Genomic DNA, 19,778 nt, shown 5'->3' with positions numbered 1-19,778 from the left:
AAATAATCCAGAGGGGATATATTTAGTACCAAATACCTGCAGTTCAGGCATCTTAAACTATCTAGGCTTGTCACCCCAGGCTTCCTTTACATCTAACAGATTAACTGTGAATAACGGCTGCTCCTTTTCGCTGACTGCTGGAGAGGACAGTTAGTGGGAAAATACTGAAGAAATGGAACAGTCCTGCCAGAGAGTGAGGGAGTGCCCACTGTCCCTACACAGACTGTGTGTCTCGTTACATCTTCCATCAAACTCTCTTTGTCTGCAACACTGACTACAGCATCGAAGAGAGCTGAGAGGGCTCCTATTAGAGTCATGCTTTAGAGCCTCAGTATCTCTGAGCCAGTCATTGATTCTAATCATTTTAAGGAGCTATCACAAAGCATACACTAATCTGCTACACGTTTCCATTTTTTCAGATGACACTCTTCATCACTTCCACAACACTTTAGATTTTCTGTATAAATCTCTGCAGAGAACAGTGTGGACAAAAGCAGCCTACAGACAGGCCAAGAGCTGCAAAGCAATGCTGCATTTCCTCTAGATCTTATTTCACCCAGCTGGAATGATGAGCGGCAACACAGGAGGGTCCTTGCTGGTGTGCACAGCACATAGACAGCAAAGGAAAAGAGGATTTAATCAATCCAGGTAAATAGATTGCGTTTTTCATACTTACTGGGAGACCATAATGATTGTTTCTTTCAGGAACACTGCACGGCCTTATAAGTGACATAAGCCTTTGTGGTACTTAAATCAGAAAGACTTATCCAATATAAACCTGTGCTTCTATTGAAAAGTTTTAGAGAAGGAGGTGTGATTAAGGCGTATGTATGACATCAGTTGATAAAATCTGAGACAATTTTAGCTCCTCAATTTTCTCAATGGTATGCTGTCTTTAGGGTCAAAACTTTCCTTCATTGGTACTTTCTTGATAGTGGAAGGGTTTCATACATGTTTGTTTTTGCAACCTGATTAATGGGTTCACTCAGTTCAGAGCTCTAAGCAGCTTTCAAGTCTTTTATACCTGCAAACATTTTTAACACACACTTTATATTGCCTTTGGCACAAGTGCACTTTAAAAAATATCAGAACGTGTGATTGTCAAGTCATAATTTAAGCAATTAGAACCTGTAAAGTACCATCTTCTACATTTTTAAGTGCATTTATACCTGCACTGTGGGGAAAAAAAAACCAAAACAACTAGCATTCTATTTTTTTTCTTTTTGTTTGTTTGGGTAAGATGAAAGAAGGCAATATGCCTTCCCTTAACTGGTGGGGCAAGGAGGGCAAATGCCACACCACAATAGGACTTTTTGTTTCAGCCTGGGTTACCTAATAGCTCAGAGCTCACTGAACACTTTCCCCTGCCCTGCTGGGAGGCTGGGCCATCAGGCTGGCTACCTTCCCAGAAAGAAAGAAACAAAAGGAGCTAGCTCCCCATTCAGCAGTGGCACAGGCAGGGAAGCCTCACCAGTCTGGAGCTCATTTATTGTCCAAGTCAAATTCAGGAAGAAATTCTGAAGTACTAGCACTGGAACACTCTCATTTTCTATTTTTTCCCTCACATTCCTTTTTCTTCTCTCTCTCTTTACCTTCCTCCCCCCCAAAAAAGAAAAAAATCAAAACAAATCACTAAAGATAAGGGTTTTTTTACCATTTTCAAATCAGCAGGGTCAGTGCAGCTGAATCTCCAAGTGTACCCTTAGTGCCTCCCTGGTATCTCCAAACTGGAAATTAGCTAGAAGATACGGTTCTCAATCTAGACGCGTAAAACTGCTTCCTGTTCTCACTCCAGTAATGGTTCCATGATCTCCCTTAGATTTGTTATGACCACACCATTTTTATAAGTTTTAAGTGTTTGCTTTTTAAATCCCAGCATTCCCAAATATCACTGATGTCTCTTCAGGAAAGAAAACATGCTGAGATGCAGGAAAAGAGCCATGCTGTGCAATGCTTTCTAGATTTAATCTTGTGATTCCTCAGCTCCACAGAAATATCATAAGCAAACTAGGTGTTTCAAAACTGCTTTGCAGTTATCATTTTATATTCAGAGGAATAGCAAGTGCTCTCCCATTATATACATAAAATTCAGTATCCCCTCAGAAAACCTGACCTTATTTTCTTTCCTTCCACTTTTCAAAACCAACCAAGGCCAACAAATGCGAAGAAAAGAAAGTAAACTTTGAAGCTGAAATTTAAAGCAATGAAAGTCAGGAAGTTCAAAAGTTAATGTTCCTATGGCTGTGTTAACTTGGCCATGTTGCAAATTCATCATGCAAATACTTCGAGCTATTTTGTTAAAGGCATATAATACTGCGCCATAAAGCATAATAAAATATGCTGTTTTCTTTTCATATAGAAACCATCTTGTATAACCAATAGTACAGCGTATTTCTACTGCTAATGCTGATTTCTCTACCATAACTCCAGTATTTCTGCCACAAGGCGCTTCTCTGCTCTGAAGATGCTGGTTGCCTCATTGCGATCTAGTTTTCCCTTAGCTCACCCAAGAGCTTACATACTGACCTCCCAATTAACAAAGGCCAACTTCTCTCCCAAGTCTTTTGTCTCACCAGAAAACAATCTGTCTTTCCCCCTTAAGATCAGAGAACACTTGTCACAGCTTTTCCATCTCTCACTTAGAGGAAATTTAAACTAACCACCTTGTTGATCATCTCCTTTCTGTTTTTCACTACTCTTCTTTCTACCTAGGAGCACATTGATACCCAAGTGCAGTAAACAATATGATCACATACCCATCGAATACTCATCCTCACCACAGATGATGAAACATATATTCTGATTTAGCTGAGAAGTCCTTTTTCTCTCCCTATACTCTTTTGTCTTCTGTGTTTTTAATATACATATTGCTATGTGCTAAGGTTAAAGGAGGTCAGCCACCAAAAATTTGCCTTACTCTTGGTCAACAGTCTTGTGTTTCTTAGCTCCACTGAGAGTTCACTCACTGATGGATCAGCATCGAGTAAGAAATATTTACAACACCACCGGCTTCACTATCCTCTCCCTCGGAGAAGTGTATGCATCAGCTGCATTCTTCATCCCAGAGCTAAAGGAACTTTAAACACAAGGATTGTGGTTTTGAACTGTATTGGAGAAGTTTATGAACTATATTCAAGCAGTACATTTAGTGGAAAAGAGTGACAGATCTAATCTGTTTGCAATACCCTGACTTGATGAGAGCTTTATACTAATTAGCTTTCCAGCACTAAAGTCTTCATCAAAGGCCAGCTCCTTTAAGACTGAATATCTGACTCTTATCATGGTCCGATGAAATGAAATGGAATAGTTTGGGTGCATGGAAAGAATTGCATGTGGATTTAGCTACACATCAACTTGGTTTATTGATGATCCAACAGGAAAAGGAAGCTTAGGAAACTTCCTAAGCTGAGACTTGAATTATTCAAGGGAACATGGTAGACACAAGCTCTTCCAAGTGTAGCCACTTGTTCACCCTCAGCACTTCTACTCTTGCTCAGATAATACTTTCAGCCAATTTAGTTCGCTGTTGGTCTTGTTCCAAATGTATACAGCTATAGACACATGAGCCAGATGTAATGGTAGGAGATCAGTGCCTTGCATCACAATCCACGTTGTGTAACGAGCCCAACACATGCATGCCATATAGAATCAGAAGAAATACTGGTTCTTGTAGAAAGGAGAAAAAAAGAAAAACTACTAATGTACTGCAGCTTACCATGACATCTTGTAGTGCATTATCTACTAAGAACAACTCAAGCCACTTCTGCGTCTTCTGGATCCCTCTTCATCTCTCAGGACAGACAACTGTATTCACTGGACAGTGTCGTATGGGACAGAAAGTACCAGAAAGACAAGAAAATGTACCTAATTGTTCCTCACAGATCAAAATAGATCATCTGACTTCTTTAGCCAAGCAATCCAGTTTCACAGCCTGACCTGAATGCAGACTGTATGTGGTCTAAAATGTCAACTTCAATCAAATGACCTTGCAACTGGCCATTGGGCAGTTTTACTGTGATTGGGCTCAGGAAAGTGGAGGCTTCAGTGTAGCTGCAGGCAAAGATCACTCCGAGCTGTTGGCTTCTTCAGCCCCAGTTAAACTCCAGCATGTTTGACAGAAAAAAGTAAAATTCCTGCTCTGAATGTTAGGACAATTTTGCCCCCTCTGAAAAAAAAGTAACCAACAGCAATGGCTAACTGAGGCTATGTCATCTTCAGCCCTTCACCAAAAGGGCTTGGGACAAGCCTAAAAAGACTTAAGCTTAAGTCTGAACAGGAACATGGTGGTTAGGCCCATTATCCTCACTGAAATGGTCCAGAATAAAGAAGTATGTGAATATGCTTTTGTATGGGAGACTCAATTAATGCCAAAAAGCAACAGGTGGACAGAGCAAGAAGACAGGTTGGAGGGAGGACGAACAAGGTAATATGAGCAGGTAATGTGAACACGATTTTAGTTCAGCACCTGCCTTCCCATTATCAGCTGGCAGTCTTGTAGGCATTGTGCAAGATGGGAATTAGATTGAAATCATGTCATAACAGTAATAAAAAATAAAATAAAATAAAATAATAAAATAAATAAAATTAAATAAAATAATAAAATAAAATAAAATTAAATTAAAAAGAAAAATGAAATAAATAAAATAAATCCCCTGTTCTGCTGTCCGTGGTAGTTTTTCTCAAGGTAGTAGATCAAAGATATTCAGCGATAAATATCTGACTTTTCAACAGATAGTGTCTATGAATCTGAATTTGGCCTATGAAAACAGCTGAGGCTGAAGTCATCAGCTAATTGTACAATACTAATACTTTTTGTACAATGCACTGAGGCTATTCCAATTAAAGCCACCTACTTAAATGTACACACATGACAACATTACAAATTACAAACAAAAGTGTGCACAGAACTGGAAAAAAGCAGAAGTAGAAGGAGGTAATGAGCATTTGCATGTCACATGTACCTTCAAAATTACCAGGTTAATCACCTATACATTTACAGTGAACAGCTGTCCTTTTTCTTCAGTTTCATACATTTCTGCTCTTGCTCATTATTGAAGCCAATTTGTTTAGCATTGTAGCAACAACTTCTAGCAGCTGACGTAACTTTAATAAACTGCAGCAGATAACCAAAAACTTTGGCAACTTACTTCTATTGGAGTAAGGAAGTAAAAAATTCTTTGTTGCTCAAACTACTTGCTGGTGAAAATAAAATAATCTATTCTTTATGGCACATACATTTTCTAACCCGTGAAAAAATAATTTGTTAGAAGACAGATAAAATGACACAAAATGTTGCACTATAAAATCTCCCAACAAGTGGATACAATTTAAAGAACTATTCACATGGGTTTGTAACATCAGCCGACTGAATTTAGTTCATTTCAGGTTAGTTTTCAGTGCCTCTAGAACACTTCAGTAGGAGTAAAGAAAATGTTGTTAAGTCTCTTCTTTTCAAAGGGTTGAAAAAAAATAATAGTTTATCACAGGCAAACTACAGAAAAATTCTAAGAAGTACACAAGTGAATTTAACACAAATAAGTCATACAGTTAATATCAAAATCATATTTAGTGAGACTACATTTTATATATATAATTTACATTCAATTTTTCAAATGGTAACAAACATAAACTCCAGGAATGTTTACAACACAACATTCATTACAAATACGATTAATATCATGTCATTCAGGTAGATTATTCATAAAATGATAGAAAATTAATTTTATCTATACACAGGGACACCACATTTGCTTGTATACCAGTAACAACAGACACAATTAGAAAGCACACTAAAAATATTTATCATTCTTATTTTCATTTGCTTTATGCTATAGTTCCTAACACTACCCAGAACAACTGTATTTACCATATAAAATATGTAAACAAATCTAAAATCATCAACTAATAACATATTCTTCATCATTAGTCAGTGGGGACAACATCAGGTGTAGCATAGCTCTTAAAATGCCACAAGAAAGAACCACTTGATAGATCATATTTCAGCTCACATATAAGTCACTTTTGCTTCTGTTTTCAGGTTTAAAAATTTGACTGGTTTATTCCAGTATAATATTTTAGCATATCCAAATATTTTTTTTCAGATTTTTCATTAATACTGCTGTACTGAAATGTATAATTTAAAAATATTTAAAAGTATGTTTTACTTGTTAAAATGTTCTGTAAACAAAATAGTTGAATTAACTTTCAAGAAGCAATTAATTAACTGACTGTGCAGGGTTTTTTTCCAAATTCATACCATTTTGTTTATATTTTCAGTCTGCTCAATTCTTTAATCAACAGGCAACTACTTGGAATAAGGAGTTCTTCCAGTTTATTTTGGATGGTTTTGTACACACATCTCAAGCATTAAGCAAAAAATAACCTCTTTAGTTGAGGTAAATGTGAGAACAAGATTCTCTAAAACCTTCAAGCATTCAGAACAAAAAGAGACAGCTTCATGGTGAAGGGTGAATTTCATGTACCAAGAAATAACAGTGAAATATACTGCAACGCATCTGCCGTGTTTTCTCCCACAAGATTCTGCACGTTCGCCCTTATTTCAGGCAAACAAGTAAGTGTCCTTTGTCTCCAGCTCTATCTTGCCAAGTCTCCTGCATCCTTTGACCCCCCTCCCTCTTCTCCTGTCTCCCCAGCCTGATCCTGGAATGTTTTGGACACGAGGTTAAGAAAGATTTCCCCATTTATCACAACCTGCCAAGCACAACAGGGTCACAGTCCCAGCCTCAGTCCTACTGCTTAACTAATCCAGCCTCGGCACAGGCACAAAACTTCAAAGATTTTTTGCCACAGGCAAAAATTAGTCCTTATTTGCTTTAAAATCCAAGTATCAATCAAGTTAAACTGTGCTTCAGCGGAGCTAGCATTTTGAATGTTCAGAGCAACACGTACATTTGCTTCTTAGCTGTGACTCTAATTGAATGCAGAGCTCACCTGGAACAGCACTACGAATACTTTAAGTACTGCAGCAATCTAATCACGAGATAATTCTTTTTATCCAGGAGAAAACCTTTGATAAAAAGAACTTTCCAAACATGTATGCGAACACACAAGAACAGGTTTGTGTGTGTATGCAAATAAATATACTTGACACATACAGACTCTCTGGTTTTGTGATATTATTTCAGATTATTTTACCCTCCAAAAGTTTTATTATCGGCTATACCAGATGATCAGCCACAGTTATGTAATTGTAAAGTTCAGATAATGACTTTTAAATATTCTTGAAATTAATTCTGAAGAATAGTTATAGACTGACTACGACAATACACAGAGAACTTTGCTTCAATATTTAATTTAATCTTTAATTAACTGTAGGTAAAATAATTTGTAAATTCTACTATCTGGGATACTGCCTAGCACTTTCTGTTCAATTCTACAAAAGCAATAAAATAATTATGCTTTTTAAATCAATCCATGTTCTTCAATGTATATATTTTTAACTGCATCTCTTTGGGGCTAAAATGGGATTAATTTTAAAATCAGCTTTTAAAAAAATCTTCACATTTTCTTTAGAGCTTTACTTATAATTGAATGCGGTTTAATCATGCATTAATTCAGGGCAATGATTAAATATTGCACAGAGTAGAGAAATAAACCAGACAGATATTATATTTTCTGTTAAGATATTAGAGAAATGTTATTTACTTTTTCCTTCAGCATAGTTGAAAATATTCATAAAATAAAGTATAGAAAGCAAATAGGTAGCATATTAACTAGAGCATTAAACTCTACAAACTGCTGACATACCTTTTATACATAAATGTAATGCAGCCATGCTCTCCTTTTATTTAAATATAGTGAAATGATGTTTCATGTTAAAATTTTAATCCTTTAAAAATAACATTTACCAAATACATTTTAGAATTTGAAGTCTAAAACCGAATAAAGTGGTACTTATTTCCTACATTCTCCCAAAGTAAATGTAACCTCAATAAAATTTCAGCATAGCTACTTGTAATGAAAACAATAGAAAACAAAATACTAAAAGGACAAGTAAGCTTGTGAATGAGACAGAGTATGCAGTGTGGTTTTTTTACTTGCTTCCTCTACAGAGTACTCAGACATTTTATCAAATCACAATCTCCTGTTTAAATTCAGAAAATAATCTCAATTTCTAATTTCTGTAACTGATGAATTACCTTCCCTGCATGTGCACTCTAACACGTGTATTCAGGCTTACATGATCATACAAACACACAGGTATTTCCTCAAAGTCAAATTCTTTTGCTTGATATTATCCGCATTCATACTAGGTTGATGCTATTTGGTTCGCTGTACCAGTTAACAACCTTCACTAAGCACGTTAATAAATCTAAAATGCTTTAGCAGGAATTATACTTTAAATTCAGAAATTTAAAATATTACTTGCTTTCTATACTTTGTTCGGATTCACATTTGATTTACTTAAGAAGAAATTATAACGTCCCGAAAGCTAGAGAGGCAGCTGAAGAGCTGTTTATCTGAAAGGTATTTCAGAAAATAGTGAACAAGAACACGTAACTGGATCCCGCTGCTTGCTGCTCACCAGACCGCAGGCACAAAAGCAAAGAACTTACTGGCTGTAATAATTTCTCATACCTTTCTTCCAAACAGGTTCCCTACTCATTACAGTCTCCTGTAGTGGTAGGTGGCTTCTCTACTGCTGGACCAAACTGGGTTGCTCTCTCTTCCCTGAGACTTTGTTCACTGCACTAGGCTAACAAAATCGCGCTCCCGGAGTAAACCCCTCCCGCGTTTCCCTGAATGAAAGGGACGTTTAAGAAGCAGCCATCCCTGTGCCAGCTCCCGGGGTGTCCCTCAGAAGGCAGCACGGCCGCGGCACTGCTGCGCTTCCCTGCTGCGCCCACCCCGGGCTCGAGAGAAGTATCTGAGCCCAACAGCAGCAGCACACCTGCACTAGTTCCCTGAAGCAGTAAGACTGCGATCAGAATTTGCTCTTGCGAAGCGCTCTGTGCAAATGCAAAATGGCTTCAGGAGCCTGACACGCATTCACAGTGAAAGACTCAAATACAAACTCATAGTGCCAGCTAAGAGGTAACATCATGGAGGGAGTTAAAACGAACTTTGAGGACGTAGTTCTGATGCTTTAGTGTTATTTGCTCCAAATTAATATCTAATCAACTTAGAAACGGATTAAATGGACTCAAATGTAGTATTAGTAAATTCAATTCACTTTACTTTTATCCACAGTTTATGTAGTTTAGGGCTAATTAATTTGAACTAATTTACCTCTAAACACCTGTCTCAGGATACTAGCCTTTAAGCATCTCTTACAATCTGGTCACAGATTTGACAAAACGTAACATTCGCAGCATATTATAAAACGACACATTTTAGTTCTTAGAGTACTTAAAAAGTAACCTCCTGTGGTAAGAAAAAGCTGCTCCTGAAATAACTTAACAGTTTTGGTCCTGTAACCTACCTACACTTCTGTACTCTGGAGCAAGTATGAACAAATGCATTGTTCCAAAACCAAGCTTGAAACTGCTACTACAGAAAGGAAGACAAAACCTCCTTTTCAGCATGGAATCTGACTACGCAATTAATACCCAGTTACATTTCCCATTTTATCTACTGAACAACATTTGCATCAGTATCGCAACTCAGAGTCTAGCATAACCTTACCTCAGTTGTCTGCGAAGAACACAACAAATTCCCAAAATGTGCAAAGTTTCCAGGACAAAACAAAACAAACTAAAATTATCTGTGATGTTTAGCTCTAATTAACTTCCACTGTACCGCAGCTAAGGTGCGCAGACAGATTTTCCGGACCAAAAAACTTTTTGCACCGATCAGCTAGGATGTTTGAAGCGCAGAAATACTGAAGACACTTTGTTCTTCCTTGAACTGTCACAACAAACCTAACACAGTCCGGTTACTTAAGTTAAGTTAACTAAGAGGAGATCTGGATAGTAAACAAGCTTGGCTCTGTCCAATGGCTTTCCACACCCTTCTGTTTATAGTAAGATGACTTGCATTCAGAGGTCACCCCATCAACAGCTCCTGTCTTTCAGTGGGTATCTAATGCGCTGCATTTATCCCAAGGCTCTTTTAATGAAACCACCTTCCTGGTCCCTGCTCGCCTGCTGTCACTATGACACATCTGCTCCTTATTGTGCAAAGTCCTATTAAGTGTTAAAATATACAGAAAAGACATACCTGGTCATGTATTCTGCAAGTAATATGGATATTTAAAAGCGCTAACCTTGTCTGTGAATATTGAAAAAATAGTCTTTTTAAAGATCAAAGGGAGGATTTTGTCAGCAACATTCATCTTGTGAATAGAAGAAATTCAGGAGGAAGATGGATGCCATTGTTTGATCTAGACTCTAAAGTTTTACAAATACTCTCCCACAGGATAATGCATGTGCCTGTGCCAGATAATATTTACTTGAATATGTTAACATGCTGGAAACAAGAGATGAGGAGTGTCCTCAAGCTCTGCTGTAAAATGACACAGAGCCAAGAAAAACAAGGGTCAAGTGCCAGGACCCCAATGCAAACACAAAGTCAATTCTGGGCTGAAAGAATAGATGGAATTGATGGCTTTTACAGAACACAGTAAATATGCAGCAGTGTACAGACTCCTAGCTCTCATTTTTTTATGCATATGTTGTGCTACTGGTTACAAGGGCTTTGCAATCCAACTGTCAACTGGGATTTTCTTCACATAGCCTTGCAAACCAAAAGGACAAAGCCCAATCTTACTTTCCTTTACTCTGCTGGAAATTATTCATCACAACAGACATACCTAGATTAACTATATCGTAAAACAAATACAAGAATATGGTGTTTAGCATTTTTCTTCACAAGTCCAAAGTGTGCTAAAAATAAGAATTGAGAATCCTTTCCGAATTTCTACCGATACTTTTCTCTGCACATCTTAGCCATCAGTCAGCACTTGGAAGTTCAGACTCGTTTCACGTGGAGATGTGAAACTGAAGATGGCACTCTCTCCCCACGCAAATACAAACCTGATTGCTGCTCAGAAATGCTCTTTGAGTGAAAGTTACACCTGCAGCACATTTTCGGCACCAGTTTTTGTCACCACTACAGCATTGAAATGACAGCAGCTTGGCTCTGTTAAAGCTAATAAAACATGATTGATGAAATGGGCTAGAAAGCCAGGTCAGTTCAGATTAGGATATTTGTGCCATCACTTGACAGGTCCTATACCTTATTATTAGAACGGACTGTCAGGGCCACTAATGACTATATCCATCCAAGTTTCCCGATGCCTTCTTTGTACTTAAATCTATTTATGAAATTTAAGAACAAATTTTTTTTCATATGAAAACTCACTCGATTTTACAGAATACTTGTGCTTAGGAATACGATATACTTCCTTAAACAGGTACCTGTCACCTGCTATTATGTCATACACTGAAATCCAAGTAATCCTCATTTTACTGCATTATGTGGCATAATAAAGGCCCACCCTTTGACAATAAAAACCTACTGGAGCATATATAAAGTACTGGGGAGAGCATAATCAGCTTTCAGATGTTGTTTTTGACATTAGCATTGAGTATAACCTCATTCTTAACCGCTGAAACAACTAATATATCGGATATGGAAGGTTGCTTATTAAAGATTGCTTGGGAGCAATTGGTATTTTCACCACCAAAAAAAAAGGGAACAATGGAAGAAGATATTACAGAAAACGCTGCCAAGAGAAGACTGAAAGCCATGGGACATACATAAACAGTAAACTCTAAGACTCAAATCCTTAGATGCTGCTTAGTGAACTGCAGAGTATCTGCACAGTAGCAGATGAGGAACAAAATTTGTCTCTTCTTCTACCAGGCATCAGACAAACCAGACTGGTTTTAGATTCCACAAGCAGCTAATGAGAACATCATCACTCCCTTTGCATACCTCTGTATGCAGGTGGCCTTCATTTAGCAGCTCCAAACCAGAGCAGACTCATTTGCTACCCCCGTCCTTCCATTTTCTGTCACAGATTATCAGGTCCCTGTTCACAAGAATGCAAGGACCAAAAAAACCTAACATCAGCCTTCCTCCTTTTCCCAGTAAACCAAGACAATTTTATCATTTCTCAGGCCTGAACATCTGGAGGCAAGGTACGCTCCCATATACTTTTAAAAATGTTCATCACAGAGTGGTGATAAAAAAAAAAGTCTATGCCATAGTTCTGTGCATACAGCAGCAGTTTCAAGGTCATCAGAGAAAATGATTACACCTACAGCATGAGTTCCTTTCTCAGGTTGACAGGGGAAATCACTGCCCATCATCCCTGTGACTGATGAAGTGCTTTGTCTGCAAATTGAGAGATTATCAAGGAGGAGATATTTTCTGTGGACACATAAATTGGAAGTTTCTTCATGTCCTTTATTTTTACCACTGTCTTAAGGACACTGATGTGACAGGAAAATAGCAAATAAAAACTATGCTCATTTGAGAAAATATGAAAGCATGAAATTTTAAATATTGTGAATTTCTCAGTTAGTTCTGCAACCAAAAGTGTTTGGTTTAGGGCCACAGTAGTGAAAATTACTTCAGGTATTATTTTTCATATTTTACAGTTTCCTTTATATGTTGTTGTTCACTGTCTGCCTGCAAAACAGAGAATATCAAAACAAAAAGAAAAGCTTTCCAGCAAGCCTCTACATATTAAGTAATGTCACAAACTAAGAAACTACGTAGGACCACATCAGTTACAGTTACTGTTATATCTACAGCTTTGCAGACTAATAAAAATAGCAGTGGAGGCATGAAAGATTTCTCTGTTTTCTTCTTCCTCTAAGTGGAGAAATTGAAGAGAAGGAAAATGCTCTATTTATATAAGCAGTAATCTCTTTTTAAGATACCAGTGGGAGCTTATACTTCCCCTGAATGCATTTTTTGCAGTTGCTATGTTTTTACTATTCCTTCAGATCTCATCATGCGACATGAAGTACTTCTCAAGGTACATCAGAGGGGGAAAAAAGACAGTAGCAGCATATTTTGTTGCCGTTGAGCAACGATGTTTTGATATTCTCTGTATTCTGAGACCTACCACAACCACTCCACATCGCCGTACAGTGATAAAACTGACCCCAAAAAAGGAAAAGAAAAAAAAGAAAAAACATGTAAAAAGTAGGGATACATTTTAAGAAACAGCTGCCTGTGAGATTATGGGTTGGTCAACAGTTTCATAACTGGACATCAAATTCAATGCCAAATAAATATTTTAGTGGACTCTGATCTTGCATTCAAAGAGAGTCTGAAGGTGCTTTGATCAAGAGGATTGCGCCAGCCTCTGGCTCTCCTTTCACCCAACTTGGGGCCTCTCCACATTACTCTGGCTGGCTGATGGGCTCTGACGGGTCACGGCAGGCCCTGGGGTTGTCAACCTTCATCCATATAATGGATAATGGTATAATAGTTCCTCCAACCAACCCAGTTTTATCAAAAAAACTAACTCACTCAATTGCTTTCACCTTTTTTTTTGTTAGTCCACCTTTCTACTTACAAATTATTGGAGAGAATAAATTCGCAGATCTGAACTTCTGTTCTTTTTCAAAAAATTCAGATTAAATTTAAATTTACAACTCCCTCTAAGATGGCTTTGTTCTCTCATAATTTTTGCTTTGTTTTCTCTGAGCTACATCTGTGGCAATAGGCCTCGTACCTTCTCTGTGGCTCATCTGTAAACTCAAGGGAGTGAGACAAATAAAATCATTACTATTTTAACACTTCTGTATGCAATACTGTATTTATTAGACTCTGCAGACATAATTAACAGTGTGTAATGCACTGCCTGGGCACTCACCAGAAATGCAGCTCTCTGCAGTAAAGTCTGTGGTTTCACCCTAGTCCCCATCACTTTCCCTCTCCTAATTCTCCTCAGCCATGCAGAGAAAGGCTTCTCAGGTACAGAGAACAACAAAATAGTGAATGCTAGCTGGCTTCCAGGATGTGCATTTTTTTTTTAATATTGAAACTGCTAACAAAAACTAAAACCCATTTGATTCAACCTCAAAAAAAAACCTGAAAAACACACAGGAGTTAGCTGAAGTGTGAGTTCAAATGAAAAATTAGACAGCTTAGTATATCAGATTTGCAAACAGTTATCATGGAAGAAGTTTATAGACATAAATAAAGATTCTACATTTAGAACATAAATTAATAATATCAAATTATTTACAAATCGCATTCCTGAAAGAGCTTAAAAACATCACATTTTAAAAAAAATTTTGAGATCTTCTTTGCATAATGTTTTCTCAGCATTTGCACTTTCCAGTTTGCTTCTGTAGGCTTACATGTAACTGTAAAATACAAGTATACATCTTTATGCCTTTAACTTAAAATCTTAAGCCTTTAACTTGAAACATTAACGTCATAAACACAACAGAACTGTCATAACTGGCAACACTATTTTCTGTCTCAACATCTTCATCTTGATTTCTTCCACTGGTTTAAATGATTTTTCTTCCAAAAAGTACTACTTCACATCTCATTTCCACCTCATTTTAAGTGTCTCTGATATTAATTCTCATTTAAAACAAAGAAATAAATAAAATCCTGAAATTTCAAAGCACATGTCAAGTTCAAGGTGTAAACTATATGAAAAGAGTTTTCATGTAACTTCTAAAGGGAAATTGTAATGTAATATCTTATCTTTTGAAGGTATTCAAGGTAAAAATAATTTACAAAAGCATTAAATCAAGCCCTCGCTATGTGTTTTTATTACCATATTTTCTAGGGCTCCAACCAAGATGAGTAATGTGTCAGTGATCAGTGCTGGGCACAAATACGATCTCAACATTGAAAGCTGAAAATCTAGGGTTTTTATGGCTCTAGAGAGTCAACTCTGGTATAATCTTCTAGGTTTATTTTATGATCAAATAAGAAGTTTATTTAAATAAGTGCAGGAGAGAATTACAGCGATGTGAAAGTTGGGACGGAGTTTAAACTTTTGAAAGGGAACTTGGAAGCTGCAAGGGAAAGAAGAGGTTGAACTGCTGGGAGTTTTTGACTTGAACTTCTCATCAGCTGACCACGTTTTCAATCATTTTAACCATTATGTGTTCAAAGACACTCAATAAGAGTATCTGAGTATCTGACTGCTCTTAACCAAGCCTCCTATTCTTGCTAACATCCAATTTGAGTAAATAAAGTGCTGTCTGCTTGTATATCTCATTTTCTCAGATAGGTACATTCTCTTTGCTTGCCTGTACTGAGCACTTGTTTTGGCTTTTGTTCTGCTTCTGTGACAGGATCAGCTCTTCTCCCTCGTTCCCCCTCCTTCAGTACACATGTGGCTACTTCATTGTACGTACTCAGAAGCGATGGTCTGAGGAATGGCATGAGACATTTTTTCATATAAAATAATGGTACTATCCTTGCTCTAACTTATTGTTTATTTTGAAAGTTGACTGGCACCTTCATGATTACCACGGACCTCCTCACCAGAAAGCTAGAGCAGTACCAAACTCCAGATGAAGCAAAGCAGGGATTAGTAAACTGTGGTATGCAAACCACTTCAAGGTACTATTTTTGTGGTGGGGCAGGCAAAAGCAGGAACAGCAGCAACAGATCCTGACCTTTCTGGGCACGGCACTGGGACTCACAGTGTTTACTTGTGCCTGGAGCAAAGCCTAGTGTGGTAAGGGAAGCGCTTTTTGCATGAGGGAAAACATGGGGTTTAGGTTCTGACTTGGATGACATGGGAATTAAGGAATGGCTGACTTATCCTGAAAAAAGATCATCCATATATGACTCTTTCCTAGCAAATAATCTCTTTTAGGCTGTCACTTTCAAAGGATTAACAAAACAGGCAGTTTAATTGAGGTCACTTCCCTTACTAAGACTGGTATGTAAGTATGTAAGAAAAATGTCATTGTCTTTTTTTTTTAAACATAAACTTTCAATGCAACATGACAAATTTTATACCTGATTAAAAAACCCCAAACTAGTAGAACTAAAAATTACAAGAGAAAAAAGAAATTACAAAATCTATAATTTTGTGATTTCCTCTACAGTAATTCCCTGGAACAAGACTAAATTAAAAGCTCTGGTTTTGAGTGAATGAAGCTTATCTTTCATATATTTAGGGAAGCCAGTTACTTTACATAAAAGTGGTTTTTACTGTATAAAAACCTTAAAAAGAAGTCTTAAATAAAAATTAATGTCACATACGAGTTACATAGCATATTACAGTTAATATTCTTGGGTTCCTCCATGGCTGGTTAAGGACATTTCAGGCAGATAACTACATTTATCTGGGCCAGTTAACTTGGTCTTTCCTGCACACAGCTATTCTCAGACAATTATGAGAAACTCTCTTAAAAATGTCCTTTAAAAATTTGGACACAAATTAATAGATTACAGGTTTCTTGTATGAAGTTTTTATGGATCTTTCTGTACAACTACATTCATGCTTAAAGTTACAGATTAATAAAGAACACATACACTGAAAGTACTGCTGAGCCATACTAACTATTCATCTCTCAATCTTTTCATCTAAAGAGATTAACAGCTAGTTAAAAAAAAGACCTCAGGTATCACACCAAAATGAATATATTTTAGCGAGCTTTCACCCAAAGTTATACAGAACACTGTAACTCTTAGACAAGTTAGTATTCTATGCTTTTCAGATGTTCATCTGTTGCTAAAATCATTCCTTAAAAGTATAATCTGTTATTAAAATTCTTATACGCTTTCTTGATTTGGGTGAGATATCTCTCCTTTTTCCATAACGCTTACAAGAAGTTTGTATCAAACATGGTGCTGATAAATTTCTTCCTTTGAATGTATATGTTCTTCTACTCATCAGAGGAGGACGTGCACTGAAGTTGCCGCTTTTTGTTTGTGTTGGCAGCTTTACCAAGGGGAATTACAAAGAATTTCACAGCCTGGCAAAGGAAGGAAGTGACATCTATATATCCCCAAATTATCCACCTTTCAGCAGCTCACTCCTTTTTCCGCCTGTGCTACACTATAGGCTTTTATTCCTTTTTCCTCCAGTGACAGCTTGCTGCTTAACTAAAATACAATCCTCTCTCTTCGTAATTTTATTAAATCCATCCTTTTCTTTAAGCAATTGCATCCCGAAGCCTAAGTTGTTAGACCTCAGCAACACAGAAAAACACAGGGGCATATGCTGCTCTCTAGGGGCGTTCATTAATTTTGTGTGGAATGAACTACAGTAATAAAGAGCAGAATGTGGTGTTTGGCTTCCACAGATAATTTTGCCAAAATCCCATTGTATTAAACTGATCGCTTACTACAAGCTTTTAATAGTTGTAAAACACACTAAAATTCTGCATTGCTTCAGAGGCAAGAATCCTTCAGTATTTTTCAACCACGCAGAATTACAATTGGAAATGCAAATATATTAATGTCCACTTATGATATCACTCTTCTTTACTGTAGTGTCAATCTAAAACTATTGTTGACACAGTAGCAAAATTTGGCACTTGCTGTATATTTTTTCCTAGTATTTCTACGTACAAAGAAAGCTTTAATTCACTGCATCCATTTTTCTTCTCACTGCACTTGCAATTGCGCTACAGTCAATGAGGTTGCACTGTTGTGAGAGCAAAATTTGGATCAGGATACAGATTTCAACATCACCCTACTCAAAAATATAGTGTTTCAGAGGTTTTACCACAACTTCAAAGACGGATCATCTTACAAGTGACTAGTGTTGGAGAGCAAACTTCCTCCATCATCATAACCAGTATCTCAGCTTCAGCACAAGCATTTGGAAGAATTATTTCAGTTTCCATTGTGATCTCTCTTTCTAGACATAAGGACAGAAATGCAGATAAGTTGCTTTTACACGCTATTTAGATTTGTATATACAAATGAAGAACAAGGTATCACAAATCATAGTATTTTGTAACATGACTCAAAAACTTTAATAAAATCATGTTTCTGTGACCGTCATGAGACATTAAAGTATTTCAAAATGGATAACAGATAAAAAGCAATAATTTTAAAAGTCTAGGTTTTTTTCTTGTATATCTAAAAATTTATTTTCCTAAACCAGAACTCTAAAAATTTACATTAATGCCTAAATAGGGAACTTTCTATTCTGCTTCTCCAACTAAGCTTTTGTTCATTTCCAGTAATCACAGAGTACATTTATTCAAGACTGAGAACAAAATGTAGATGTTTTAATGCTTTTTTTATGGAAAAAGAAAGTAACTGAAATACACACTAAATGAAAGAATCTGAAGAAAAACTGGTAAATGTTGCAGGTGGAAAAAAATTTCTGTTTGAACTGGGAATCAAGCATCAAACCTTAATGGAATACAGATTAAAAACATTAATGGTATTTCCTTGTAGTAGGTCAAAGGAATTTTTCCTAGCTCTGAGGATAATGTAGTGATTCTGGTCATTAGCCCTACAAAATAAGTACATATAAAACTTTTTCTTCTCTTTCAGACATTCACAATAACATTTTGGTAATTTTTTTAATATGAGAAAAAGATACATATTTAAACAAGGTATTTCTTTCCAAATATTGTTTTCTATGCCAATAAGAGTATTCAACATAGCCCATTAAAAAGCATATGCATGTGCTAATTTCTTCACATGAATTGTTTCACTAGCTTTAATAACTGTTAATTCACAGCGTGCATTTAGGTGTATGTGTAAATCGTCACGCAAATGGAACCTGAGTTGAAAAGGTGTCGTTAAGTCTCTGTGAGGGATTTCAGGTCTATTTTCCAGAATTGTAATACTTCCTTGTTTTCCATTAAAGACATATCACGCTGTAATATGTGTAATTAAAAATAAGTCTTAATCTTCACACTTGCTTCTAGAGATCTGCAAATACCTTGAAATATGACTGAAGAAGTTATATAGTGTATGAAAATAGTGCTTCAGAGATTTGAAACAATTCAGGGACACAATTATTAATTCAAAATGTATCCACTATAAATACCCTCAGTTTTAGCAAGAGTTCAAGGGAATATTAGAAAATACTAAGTTATTTAAAAAGAAATAAGTATATATCCATCTGTGTCTGTACAGAGGAGCAGGGTAAAAAAGAGTCACAAGTGAAGTCCTTCTGCCTAAGAGCGGAGTAGGGTCAACAGGCAGTAGAAGAGGGTATTACGTTTTTTTCCCCAGTGACTGCTGCACTCCAGAGCTGGCCGAGAGCTCAGTTTAGGAGATAACAACCATGATATCTCTGCCTTCAGTCTCTATTACAAATTAGATTACCAGATTAGATCTTCGGGCTATACAGGATACAATGACATATTTATGAAAGTGGACATTACTGATGGCTTTTAAAATAGATGAAAGAGTCACTCCATTGTCCAACGAAGTTATGGAATAGCCTGCTAAGACAAGGAGTTTGATCTTACCTCTATACTATATGGATTTTTTAGTTTGTGCAATAGAAATATTTCTGTCTGACTAAAGCAAAACTACTTAATATTTGTGGAAGGTCTTATTTTTCGTGAAACAAATTCAGTCATATTGTCATCCATGTTCTCTAGTGGCAATGAATTCCAAATCTTTATTATGTGTTGGTAGAAGAATATTCCTTTTATTAGTCTGAAATATATTTCAATTTCTCTTAATTCTCCCTAAATTGCACACTTGACTTAGAGTCTCTATCCTAGTCATTATTGCATATGCATTACTGCACTGATCTGTCAACTGTATTTGTCACAGTTCATGAAGAAAGGTTGGGGTTTTGAATGTCTTTATTAATTTCCGTTTCCTATACTTCAATTCTGTAATTCTTCCAAATCCATAACATGTAATTCAATAGAGCCAAGTGTAGGGTCCTG

The sequence above is a fragment of the Apaloderma vittatum genome, unplaced genomic scaffold (assembly GCF_000703405.1).
Source record: "Apaloderma vittatum isolate BGI_N311 unplaced genomic scaffold, ASM70340v1 scaffold5292, whole genome shotgun sequence".
NCBI lineage: Eukaryota > Metazoa > Chordata > Aves > Trogoniformes > Trogonidae > Apaloderma > Apaloderma vittatum.
This window is presented reverse-complemented; position numbering follows the sequence as displayed.